Here is a 14,656-nt window from a genome sequence, read left to right as displayed (position 1 = left end):
CCAAACATGAAACACATTATATGCCTTGGATTGAATTATGCATACTAGGGTTTTATTGTATACAATGTATTTATAATTAATAAATATTATAATTTATTTATTTTAATAGAATATATTTATATCAATATAGTTTTTTTTGTTTATATAGATATACTTATATCAATATAGATCCTCCCCCTTCGGCTGCCACTGCTTTGGCAGTGTGAGATTGCTATATATGTTTTTTTTTTAATGAATAGTTGCTATTTCTGGCTGATGTTGTGTGTTTAGATCTGGGTTAGGCCGCTTGAACTCTCTCGCGGGGTGATCTTGTATCCTCCAACCCCTTTTTTTGAATTGTATTCTTAGTATATTTTTTAATAGAATAGGACTATTCATCAAAAAAATATAGATAAATTCAAACCTAGAAAAAATATAGATAAATTCAGAAGAAAAAAAATATAGATAAGAAGCATTTATTTCAATTGGTTATTTGAGTAATAAATTAAAGAAGCATTTAAGTTCATTTGAATAATCATTTTCACCACATTTTAAGTCATTTTACTTATTACATTTTTAGTCTTTTTTTTTACTAGTTCACTTTTTAATGTTCATATTTTTTATATATTTAATTTACATTATTTATTTATTTATTTTTCAAATATTAATAATTTATAAATATTTGTTTTGCATTCGTATAAACATAACTATTATTACTTTCTTTTTAAAAATCAATAAATTCATTAGTTATAAAAAAATTGCTTTTATTTATTTATAATTTTTTTAATTTAAAAAAAAATTATGTATCTTATAAATACAACTATTAATTATTCTAATTTTTTAATCCATAATGGAAGTTTTAAAGTCTTGAGCATTACTTATTTATTTATTTAGTTATTATTATAATCATATTTAATATTAAATTTAATTAGATATATATATATATATATATATATATATATATATATAATTAAATTACTATTCAAATTATAATTTAGATTTTTTTACTATTTACAAAATTAAAAACAAGAGCTCTTGGAGAGCTTGAGTCCCTACCTTTTGGGAGGTTGGGGGTAGATCCATGTCTAATTTCTAAGAAACATGTTACAATTTCTAAGATGGACATCATACCTACAAAATTCAATTAGAGAGTTTTGTTGTAGCAATTGTCATATTCTTTACGATTGTAATTGTTTCAAAGAAGATTTTATATATTAATATTAATAAAAATTGATATATAATTTGCATTGTTAATATTGTGATATTGCTATCAGGATTTAACTATGTAGTTTTTTAGTCAAACTCATTGACTCATGTTTCATGAGTAGTGATTCAACATGAATCCATCTCTCATGAGAATAAATGGAACACTTAGTACTCACTCGTTTGGATCTAGGTGATGCTCATAGAGGTGAAGCACTAAGACTTCCTAGGAGGTCACCCATCTTAGTACTACTCCAGCTTGATTGTGCTTAACTACGGAGTTTCCTCCATGGTTAACCCCAATCTACTTGCAACCTCATTTGCAAACCTTCACCAAGTGGTGTGCCTTATGAACCATTCATTAGGAAGCCCCTTAAGTGTATCAATTGATAAGTAGGAGATAATTTCCATAGCAAGTCAAATTGTGATATTTCTAGTAGGGTTTAATTGTGCAGTTTTTGAGCCAAACTCATTGACTCCTATTTCATGAGTAGTGATTCAACATGAATCCAGCTCTCATGAGAATAATGGAACACTCAGCACTCATTGGATCTAGGTGATGCTCACAGAGATGAAGCATTGAGATTTCTTGGGAGGTCAACCATCCTAATACTACTCCATCTTGAGTGTCCTTAACTATGGAGTTTCCTCCATGGTTAAACCCACTCTACTTGCAACCTCATTTGTAAAACCTTCACCAAAGGTTGTGCCTTATGAACCATTAATTAGACAACCCCTTAAGCTCATCAATTGATAAGTATGAGATAATTTCCCCAGCAAGTCAAATTGTGATATTGTTATCAGGATTTAATTTTATAGTTTTTGAGTCAATGAGGAGGAACATCGAGTTGAGAATATCAAAATGTTCACATGCAAGATAAAGATCATGTGCCAAAACATACGTTTGAAGATGATGGCACAAATGCATTGATTCATGGCACTTTTGGCACTGACATAGGTGATGATTATCATGATGGGATTGATGTTCATAATATGCCTCTACTTAAGAAGGAAAATGGGACCCTTTAGGAATGGTCCCAAAAAACTCTTCTTTCTAATGTATTATTGTTGGTGAACTTGAAGGTTATGAATGATTTGTCCAACATAGCAATGGCACATATGTTAAGGCATGTCATATTTGTCATTATAGTTAATAAAGAGTGAATCATGTATTCTTAATATTGTTTATATGAATAAATTATATTTTTTTGTAGATTTATAGGTGAGTTTTTGTTGCCACCATCAAATATTCTATGTCGCTCATACCAAGAATTATCTACCATTATGAAAGATATTGGAATGGAGTATCAAGTAATAGATGCTTGTCCCTATGATTATATTATATATTATAAAAGAACATGCATTTGTAAAATAATTCCCTGGATGTCAGACGAGTAGCTCACTAGTACATTTGCACTTTTTTTTTAACCAAAATTTTCAACCAAAGCTATGATTCCATCTTTTTTTTGTTTTAATCCCCACGTTGGTCAAAATTGAGTTAATTTTTCCCAAGTTGGTCAAATTTTCAACTAATTCGGATCATTAAAAAAAAAAAAAAAAGAATATTATATTACTGTGCATTGTATTAGTAAAAGTATGAGTGGCAGCAGCAAAATTGGGGCTTCATTTGCACGTCCGGGGAGCTCACGATATTTTGTATGGTTTGAAAGTATGCAGGTTTATGAATGATGAGCAGGATATTTTGTATGGTTTGAAAGTATGCAGGTTTCCAAATGATGAGCAGTAAAAGTATATTTTGGGGCTTCGTTCATTTGAAACTATGGTTTGTGAACGATGAGCAGTAAAAGTATGGTTTGTATTGTTTATGGCATATGCTAAGTCCTAGGCCTGGAGTTGGAGGAATTCTATTGTTTTAGGTTCTTCTTCTCTTCCAAGGCTCGATGCATACATTTGTGCTTTTAGATCTTCAGCTTTGAAGTTTTTCAATTGATTTGTGTTTCGGTGTCATGTAGGTTGGATTGGGAAAGAGCAAAGGAAATAGCGAGGGATCACCATGATGACACCTCCTCTTAATCCAAGCATGGCAAGATGATCCCATTTCTCTCTCATCTTAGTATTTCTGAACTTCACCTATTGTTTTCAATAAATTTTCCTAGTTTTATCACTACTGTGAGGAATTTTGTGATAATGTAACTAGCTGCTACTAATAGTTTTCTTTTAGGTTTTATTCCCAAGGCACAGCCTATTCTAACAGTTGTAAAAACATTTAAACCGTTGATGGTTTTGTTTACTTTTCTTTTAAAAATCATGGTGAATTTGTATACTTATGCTTGCTTTAACCTGTCAAATGGCTCTCCATTTATTAGACTTGGATTTTTTCTATTATGGAGAAGACTAGCTTGAGCAATGTATATGTGAAAATCTTGACCCTGAATGCAGAGGACTTTGCTAACAATTTGTCTCGTGCCATGGTATTGTCCTAGTTTATCTTTAGTAGCTCAATATGTTGTTAAATTTTTGTCTTTATTGTGAGATCAATCATATGATTGGAAGATGATAGACTTGAGGCAACAATAAGATCCTAGGTGATGTTTAAATGATCTTGCATTACCTCAAGATGAGGCAGCAATAATGCTTGAATTTCATTAATCTCATCCCTTAATCAACTTTCCTCTTGTAAGAGATTATGTTGACATCTATCACTCAAGAGTTATGTAATGATGAAGTATAGATATCAACCTTTAGTGTCTTTGCACTTGTTTTTAGATCTTCACTCACTTTCTACATTTTGTCTTTAATTTTATTGGTAAGAAATGGAATATCACACAACTTATTGAGAAATATTAAAACATTTTGCACAATTGTTTCTAACTAGGTAACTTGGGTAGACAAACCCACTTACTATATAGCAATCTTTCGTCCAATCATTTCCAACACTTTATGCTCAAATTTCTTCTTATCTCTTTACATCCGCTTAGACTTCGTATCCATGTCAAGTTCATTGATCTTTTCAACAGTTGCACCAATTTCTCCAAGATTGGAGTCTTCTCATTCAATGTACTATTTGGTACAATTTCCATCAGTATATCTTCCACATCATCAAACATTCTTTCTTAGATTTTCTAGCACACAATTCACTTCATACAACAATGGCATCTGTATCCAAAGTGTTTGGATTGCAATCAGGTACAATTATCACTTCATCGTGAAAGAATTGATTTGGGAAAGTTGGATAAATGTTCTAAAAGAAAGAGGCAAGAAGACTTGTACAAGTAACTAAGAATGGAGAAGTGGTAGATGGAATGGAGGAACAACTGGTTGGAGAGTGCATAATCAACCACGCTGGCCCACCACTATGAGGCTTGCAAGTGAAGCAATGGGAACCTAGGTTGGAAGCAATGACATTGCAAAGATTTTTTTCCTTACCAATTCTCACTATCTCTACATTCCATAAAAGCATGTCTCTTAGAAGTCATTTATGTGAAATTTCTTGGTCAATAAACATTTCACAACTCCTCTTCTTCAATCCCTCTCATTTAGAAAGGCAAAGGATTTAACATTCCTTCTAAATATCTTCTAGAATTGGTCAAACATCATTATCCCTCTTTCTTACTACTCCAATAGTAAAATCACGTTGTTGATATATTTATAGCAATGTCATTCCATATCTATTTATCTTGATTACTTCCTCATAGCATTCCAAAACCATTCTTTTAATTGCTCTTTCTCTACTTGAGTGTGCCTTATTCCTCTTATTGATCTTATTCAATCTTTAGGAAACCATCCAATCTTTAATTAAAAGGAAACATCTTCTCAAGTTTGCTTTACCTTCCTTCATTAATGCTTGCAGAGATTCTATTTGTCCCTTAGCATTCTCTCTTCTCGTCATGTTGCTCACTTCATTTCTTCATCTTTTTCCAACTCCATTTCTTTTCAATAATGCTTTTCACACGCTGCCCAACTCAATTTCTATATTTGACAATTGGCATCTTCCTACCCCTCTTATTTCTTGTTAGACACATTGTGCCAATCTTGATTTTGGATCTCAATTTAATGGGTCTAATTTATTTTAAATTAGGTTTACTATTCACATTACCAAACTCAACCAAGCCAAAGGCATATTCACATAATATCCCATAGCTTGATTTCCATGCATTCATTGAAGAGCATACATTTTATCTACTTGACTATATGCAATACTAATACAAGTAATGGTGGAGATGGTACTTGTTTGTTAATACAAAAACTCTTAAACTAGGCTAGGCTTTTTCCAAGCCTACCTAAGCATAACATATGCTATCCCCTTCAATTCTCTAAGGTTAGAGACAAGGTGAATGGCATATTCCTTGTGCCACTTTCAACTATTCCAATTGTCTCTACCTATACCTTCAAAAAAACTCATACAACAACCTCTCACACCTAACCACACAACACCTCCATCACCTCGCACCTCCTGGATCTTTATCAACACCATATCCCTATAAGCTTCCAAAGGAATTAACTCATTACCAATACAATACCTTCACTATTCATAAGGTTCTAGACACCTTAGAGGCTTCACAACACCAATACAAATTGCTCTACCTTATAGCCTCCCTTGGAAGGTAGATTAAGAACTCAAATTCTCCAAAACACCTCTCAAACTAAAGGCAGATTGAGATATCTCTTACTGATATTGACATAATTTGAAGACTATGGATTCCCACTATTCGGTCAAATAAATAATCTATAGGCTAAGTCTTCAAGATGGCAAGATACATATGAGAATGAAATGAAGAGATAAGTTTAAAGTTCAAAAGTAGGATTAAAAATCCTTTTGGTGCTAATCATTTGTTTAGAGGGAATGAGTATATGGAGAAAAGAGGATTAGGTTCAAAATTGAATTTTGTGAATATAATTTTTTTGTGGAATAATGGTATCAGTTCTTCATGGAGAAAATGAAATGGATTAATAATTCTAATAGTTAATTTACAGTTTATCCCAATGTGTTTTCATATGTGGCATATATTTTTTTCCCTATAGTTATGAATGAGTTTGAGGTGCGAATATGCAGATTCAGATAAGGAAATTATTCTAATTTTTTTTAACTTCTTGGAGTAGGGAAAACAATATTGAAGAAGATAGAGGCTCTTATTAGATATTTTGAAATGATATTTGAAATAATGTAGATTTTACTAAAGAGCTCATTTTGTAATTATATTTGTGATGTGTGAGAGCTTTGAAGCAAACCTAGTTGAGTTAAACATCCTCCTAGGTTTTCTAAGGTTGTGTCTCTACATCAGAATAGGGAAGAAAATAATAAGGCAGATTTCTATGCGTTCCTAATTGAGTCTGTGCATTTTTGTTATGGCTTGTGTTATTGTGTGTGATTTGGAGCCTTGATATTTTGAATCACCATCCTTAATTTTTTTCATTTTTATTTGCTTTCATTGATAATGTTACAAAAAATTTAATGTGTCTTTAATAATCATCAATTGTACCCTAAGGCACTGAGTGGAATAAGATAATCTATCAAACTATCCAAACTTGGAATTTACAAATGCCATAGTCCAGAATATCAAGTTTATAGCAGTCAACATACACAAAGTTTATCTTTATAGCTAATTACTTACATGTACAACCAAAAGGGCATATGGTGAAATATGACATGTTCATGAAGTCTAGAGATTTATTTATTTTCACCTATAGTTAAATAGCAATTATAAAGTGAGAAAATTTTAATTTATCATAAGAACAATACAAAGATGCTCAAGTAGTTTTTTCATTCAGATCTATGCTCAAGTCATGCCTCAAAATTTTTCAATTGTTTAGTGAAGAAATGACTTTGCTGAAAGGTCAAAAGAGGAGAGCAAGCTAGAAAAATTATGCATGCCCAACAAAATAATTCAATTGATTTAATCATTGAAGACAATATGGTGATTACTTGGCTATCAAATTTATATTAGATTGCCAATTATTTTTTATTGTTAACACAATTCTAAAGATGATAAATTATAAAAGGGGAAATGGGAACAATAACTTACAGACATTAATAGCTTTAATTATATAGATCTTGAATGGAAAGCTTTGGTCATCCTAGTGAAATATAACATCATTTCTTCTATATGCAAGGAGACACACTTGTTTCCTTGTAAATATGTGTTGGACTGAGTAAAAAGGAAGATTTGAGTTCTGAAAAGAGGGAAGACAACAGAAGAATTTTTCCAATTATGCACAGAATGCAGAGTTTGCAAGCTCTAACTTTTTAATTAAAAAAATGAGAATTTCAATCTGTGCATTTAATTTTAAGCTTTCCTTATGTGTGAATTCACAATCTTGCTTTGGTGATTTTTTTATCTGGCTATCATTATATCTATTATGGAATTTGTGAATTCCAAATATATTTATTTACAAGGTATCATTGTTCATTCTCTTGATTATCATTTATAGGTATGTAGTGAATGATCTATGGCATCTGTTTTTGCTCCCTTAGTCTAATTTTATAATCACATTTGTGTAATGACCATTCACAAATGTTAGTTTTTTCTGGTCAAAATTTATGATTACATTTGTGTCATGACTATGCACAAATGTTAGCTTTTCCTTTCGTGCTCTCTAGTCATTAGCATACCCCTATAACCAAACTCTGTCAATGAAGTTGCACCTCTCAAATGCAATGAAGTGGTGATCTCTACAACTATCAGTAGCATTGGTCTTTATCAATTAGGCTAGTAGAGTTAAAAATCAACTATTTTTTATAAAGGCAAATATGTTTACCAAGTGGATCCATAAACTACCCTTGCATTTTCTTATTCATGCTTTTAGTATTTCATTGAATTTAATTTTTGGTTAAAAAAAATTTTCATCCATCTTTGTGTCATGTATTGAAAGTTAGTACCATATCTCCTAGCAAAACTTCATGCTTTGACCCACATCAAGGAGCTTGACCCACGGTTTTTTGGGCAACTTTTTGGGAAATCTTGCCAATCAATTAAACTCAAAACAAGCCTAGATCCATTGGTATACAAAGCTGAAATTATAGGTTTTCCATTTAACACAGCAGAAAACAATTTTAAATACTTTAACTTATTTTACCATATTTAATTGAACTCGATTTGGAAATGTGTCATCATTACGTACTCAAATATCTTTGTTCCACTAATGTAACCAATAAACTAAGAAGTCATATCAAGCAATTGCATTCATTACCACAAAATTCACTAAGGAATCAACCCAACCTTATCAGCATTCAAGCAACCCCCAAATCTGCATTCTTTTGAAGAAAAAAAAAACTAGCATTGCCATGGAAACAAGCATAATGGTAGTCATTCTCAATTGGAAAGCTAATTGTGGCAAAAATATTAGGAAAAGAACCATGTGTGGTAAATTTTTCCCTATAGGTTCAACTGTGAATTTCATTGTGAAATATCACTTAATAGTCAATGAAAGATTTGTAAAGAAAAACATCGTGAATATTACTTGATCACCTCAAACATACTAATGGAATTTCTAGATCTATTTCCATGTGCTAACCAATTTGTTTAGTCTAAATGGTCTTCTAGGATACCCTTTGCTCGTGTGTGTAAACTTGAATCATTATAGCTCTTTTTTCTTCCCCCTATGCTTTAGTTTATTTCCATACTTCTTGGAGAAGATTGGAATGAAAGTGTTTTTTCATTTAGTTCATTTTAAATGAATTTCAAATTTATGACCCTTCAGGAAATATATTTGATATTTGGGTTCTTAAAATAGAATTTAAAATTTATTTTAGTGAAGTAAAACATACTTCAAGCATCTTGGTATTCTTTTCAGATCCTTCTTAGCCCTTCTGGATTTTATTTATATTAAATGGGATTTTGAGTTGATCTTTGGGTCAACGTTGGGTTAAATCTAGTTTATTGTTGAGTTGAAATTTCTTCCTCACATAGAGGGGACTCACTGTGTTATTTGATTATTATGTTTGGGGAACAGATGAGAGAGATTTAAAGCTTGAGAAGAGCTCTAATGAAGTTTGAGAGCTTCGAGAAGCTTGGGAGTTTATTGTAACATCCCAATTTTCATGAGCATCAGTTTCTAATGGTTTATCCTATCACTAGGTTCTCATATGCTAATAGGGTAAAAGTACAAAGTTGTGTCACCTTTCAGGCTGACTTATCAGAACAACTAAATTTGAGTATTTCTATCTAAAAAACTATTTTTTTAAACATGTGATCTAGATAAATTCATTCTAGCTAATTTATGTATGGTCTCACACTTTTCCAATTGGAAATGTCTATTAAATTCATGTTTTATACTAGTTTATTTCCAATTACTAAAGAAACAAAATTATTTTAGAAAAGTGGCATTTCAATAACTCTTACTATTTTTTATGATATTTTTTTAATCATATGTAAACACCATTTTATAGAGCTCGGAGTCAAGAATATTCCAATATAGATTTTAATGTGTTTTAATTTGATATAGTGTATTGTAATTAAAAAAATTTACAACCACGTATTTTAACACTTGAAAAGATGTTGATTTTGAGAAAGAAAAAAATATTAGATCATATCAAAAAAAATCAAAAAAGTATATGACATTCTAAAGGAGAGAGTCCTCTTCTAGAATGTAATTTTCTCCTAGTTAGAATAGATTTGTTTTGAAAAAAGTGGTGGGAGATGAAAACTATTGATTTCAGGTGAGTTGAGATTTCAATCCTTATAAAAGAGAAAATATAGGTCTAAAGCTTTTTTTTTTTTTTATTATTATTGTTCTATATATATATATATATATATATAATTTATAACATAGTCTGAGATCAAAGGGAAATAAGTTTATTTCCATATAGTTTTGTGGTGGGAAATTTTCAGCATTTTTTAGGACCTAAAAATTCATCCATAAAAATTAGGAAAATATATCAATTCTTATTCAAAATTATTATTAAAAATTATAATCCTAAACTTCATCCATTTCTACACATTTCATTAGTTTACTTCATTTCCAAATTCAAAATAATAATACCAATTTTATGTCATTAAATGTGAACAATTATACTTTTGTTAGCCTTTTCCTTTACAAAAGGGCGATGCAGGTTTGTGCTTTTACCCAATAAAGATGTTTAGAGGGCCTTGTTTTTGGAGATATCTAGTATCACAACTGGTAGTTTCCATCCCTAATTCCTTTGCATATATTGAGACATTGTTATTTGGGGTGTTTTGGCACCATTTTAATATACTTGTCATTTGCAGTAAGTGTGTTGAAAAGGGCCAGCCTTACTATTTATAGTAGACACCCTAGTTAGCAACAAATGTAGCAGGCTACCTCCTAATTAAGATAGAAATGATTTACGATGATTAATGATGGAGTTGAAATATTATAATTATTATTGAAATTAGAATTTAATAATAATATATTATTAAGTGTTTTCGTTAATGAATTCAGTGGACTTTATTTAAAAGGGGGAATTTCCATGTCCATAGTGATTAGTGATTAAGTTCATATCATAAATGAATTAAATCTATAGGTCCATTATTAGATTTCATGTTTATCTATTGTGATATTAGCTTGGTTGCAGGATCAAGATTAAGATATTGATTCATTGATTAAACAATACAAATTCGCATTCATCAACTTAACCCCAATTGAGGAGATTTAGGCAAATTGAGTAAAGTTCTTGATAAGGGACAAATTGAGTAAGGTTCCCCATAAGGCACATTAGAAATGGTATCAGAGCACTATTCCTACCACCCTGTTACTTAGTTTAAGGAAAAAATAAATCAAACTTCAAAGCCTATAATATCATAAAGAATGATAGCTTTACACTTTTTTTTCAAAATAACAGTCACACCACATTTACAATAGCTTCTGGCATACATCATGAGAATCGATTGTATGTTTTCTTTTATATTGCAAAGCTACAAGACAAGGAACTCATCAAACACACTAGAGAAGCTTTTAATGGCAAGTGTCGTGTCGGTCTACATCATTCACAACTCTAAGATACTAGCATAAGTGCATCTAGATAAATGATTTTCTGATTAATAGCATACCGTTATAATCATATATATTCCTAAACATGTTACTAATAATACTATGTATCTTTTGTGATTGACATTGTTGCATCAATTGACAAAGTTAACTTCCTCACTTCACAAGTTGTGCTTACTATAATCTCTTAATGTAAAAGAAGACAATTTACTGTAAAAGTTAAAAACATACATGTTAATGTATGAATCCATATATTTCTTCTACATCTACAGGGTGGAGTACAAAAAAAAGATTACTTATTAGGTGATGATCAATATAAGTTGTCTCATAGTAACTAAGGGAATACAGAACTTTGCACATGCTTGTTAGTGTGTGAAAAGAAAGTGTCCAAAAAAGTGCAAGACCACATGAACTACTGTTGAGATACAAAGGCCAAAATGATTGGCAATGTAAAAAAAGAGGAGTCAAATTGTAATGCATTGATACACAAGATTGCCATACATGTGTGATGAAATGGAAATGTTTCTAAGTCAACTTGTGGGAATGATTAAACAAACCAACAATAATAAAATAAAATATGAATCAATTAAAAAAATAGTACTAAAAGTAATAGTTGAAGATGCCTCTTGTTACATTTTGAACCAGAAATATACAAGAAATTGATCAAAACAGAGAGTAAAGAACTTAAAAACACTAGACACAAGATTATTCTGGGAAACCCCTCCAACTTGGGGGATAAACCCAACCGCACCCAAAAAATCAATTCTATTAATGAAGGATTAGAGCAACTGATTTACAATATTACCAAATGCTAGACTTAATTGAAAATAATAATCATTCGCCAATGTGAATACCATCAAGACATATATATATATATATATGAATCAATTAAAAAAAGTTGCATAGCTAAAGATGCCTCCTACTCGACATGGATAAAGCTTGTAGGAAATTTATAGAAATGTTGTTCCACTATCTTGGTAACTCCTCGGCAAGGGGTAAAAAGCCATCCTTATTGCCTCTATAAGAGAGTGTGATGCTTGGGATCTCAGATTAAGGCTTATACATATGTTTCAAGCCTTATATAGACTTGAACTCTTGTAAATTTTCATGGTCTAGCTACAACACCATCCTAGAACCCATCACATCAATGATGGATGTCATACAACTAAGCTACTAGCCTTTTGCAAATACTGTCTCTAAATATTCTAGATTCCTACTATTAAATCACTCATTTCACTTATAGGTATTGTGTGTGGAATTTGGATATAGACATTTAAAGATACATACTTGGTCACTAGGTTTTGAATTAGTCAAGTGATCTACATATGGCCAATCTAAAAAGTTAACCATGTTAAGTCAAACTATGATATCTAATGAAGAAGTTTTCAACACATAATTTCAAAAGCTTATTTATGTCCTTTTTGAGGTAGTATAGAGAGCATAAAAGTGTTCCTAGTAAGGAAGATGAGTAAAGGTCAAGGCCTTATAATCACAGGTTAAGTTCCTAGGAGCTTGGTGAACCCAAAGTGACGAAAAAGCATCTAGGTACCCAGGTAATCTTGCATAGCCCAAAAATAGTGACCACTCAACTTTCTGTGTTTTTACTCTAATTTAGTATATGTTTTTAGGTTGTATTTTGTCCATTTCTAGTTTCTAGCTTACTAGTTGTGACAAATTCCTTGTTATGGATCACATGCTAACTTGACCATTAGAATTCTTGTGGAAGTTCACTCTAGACAACAATTGGTGCTTCATGTTTAGACTGGGGCCCTTGCCCTTCTCTGAAGTTGTCATTTTTTTCTTTAAATAGCATTGTCTTGTGTGGAACCACCACTAAGGATGTGACATTTAGTTTTTCGTGTCCTTAGATATCCCTAAGGCCTGCATCATGGATCTTTCATTCATTACATGCTAGACTAGCTTACCCATTCACATGGAGATTTCAAACATTTCTATAATATTAGTTGGGGCCCACATGACTAGCCTTTCTTCTTTTTATGATGTGTATTTCAAGTGAGAAGTTGGGCTTCATTGTCTATGTGTCTGACTAGTAGTTACCCATTAAAGACGTTTACTTCATTTGCTATTCCTCATGGGATTATGGGTGGAGCCTTTGATAGCTATCAGTAGATTACTTATTTTGGGTGGATGCCTTGTATAAAAATAAACATATTAAGATTGCAAGAGGTTAAGGGGGGTCAAGGGAGTAAAGGAACTCAAACACTTTCTCAGCTCAATTGTAATCTTTCTTGATCTATTGATTATGAGTTAAATGTTATGTCCACATTGCATTTGTAATCTATTTTCTAAGAAGCTACTATAGTTGGCTGCCATGCACTGGAAATGAGGAAAAAGGTGACACATGTTCACCATCCATAAGAAAAAGAGAAGGCTCCTTCTATAGGGTGAAACATTTTTTCACACTTTTTTTCACATATCCTCAGAGAGATAATTGGCTATGTACTGATCAGAAATTATTTTTTGGAGAAGGCATCTTCATACAAAAGTTCAATGATTTTCTCTAGTGAGGATCAAGAAGTACATCAATTATACTTGCATCTAAGTACTTTGAATAGACCTGATGCTTATTAGATGTTAGTTGATATATTTTCGGAACTATATACATACTTCATCTTTTTTATGCTCCATGAGACTGATCCCTGACTGATACTTGCCAACAAAACTACCACTATTTTTTAATTGTGTCTTTTGTTGCTGAAGGCTCTTCTTATATGGTTGAGTCTCTAAATACACTCATCTCTAAATTCATGACTTCTTGAGACCATCATGTCTTTTATAATTGATATCAATCTTCAAGATATCCTTTGTGATAGATTAGACCTATTAGATTAAGAGGCACATAATATCTTATAAAATCTGCCATGAGAATGCATACTGTCATCTCTACATGGTTGTTTATGTCCTTTCAACATATTAATTCTCTGTGTATATCAATGTTGCATGCAAATTTCACATCTACGTAGTGTTCAAATAGGAATCCTTAAACAAGCTCTTGTTTGAGTAGTGATCTGAAGATGGGACATTGATCTCCAACATGTCTTCACAAATGGAAAGTCTAAATTTGATGAAAATCCAAGCTCCATCAAGTTGGATTTACTAATTCTAGTTTTCAATCTTGAAGTAATGAAACACATTACTCTTCTACCTCTTGTTAGTTATTTACTATGACAATAATTATTAAATATTTCTAGCACCTACTCACCTTGACTTTCATATAATACATGTTTGAATTTAGCATTAGATCCTAATGTCAAGAAAATGGTACAAGGAATTGTCACAACTTCTCCAGCACTGCGTGTGTGGACTGCACATCCAATTTTTGTGGTAAGACAATGAATTTTGAACTCAATTTTTTTTTAAGAGCATCCACCCTATATTACACTATTCAAAGGTGATTTAAGAAGTATAGAACTCATAACTGAGTACTATGATGTTAGGGTCATCTATTAATATAGGCCCATTGGCTTGAACTAGAATGAGTTTCTCAGTTGCATGATTGTTTCCATTGGAAGGTCAGTGGTCAAAATACTTACCTCGAGTGCATACC

Source organism: Cupressus sempervirens, chromosome 10, assembly GCF_028749045.1.
Source record: "Cupressus sempervirens isolate cs-2001-9-10 chromosome 10, ASM2874904v1, whole genome shotgun sequence".
NCBI classification, from domain to species: Eukaryota; Viridiplantae; Streptophyta; class Pinopsida; order Cupressales; family Cupressaceae; genus Cupressus; species Cupressus sempervirens.
The sequence above is the reverse complement of the archived record's forward strand: the minus strand, read 5'-3'. Positions refer to the sequence as shown.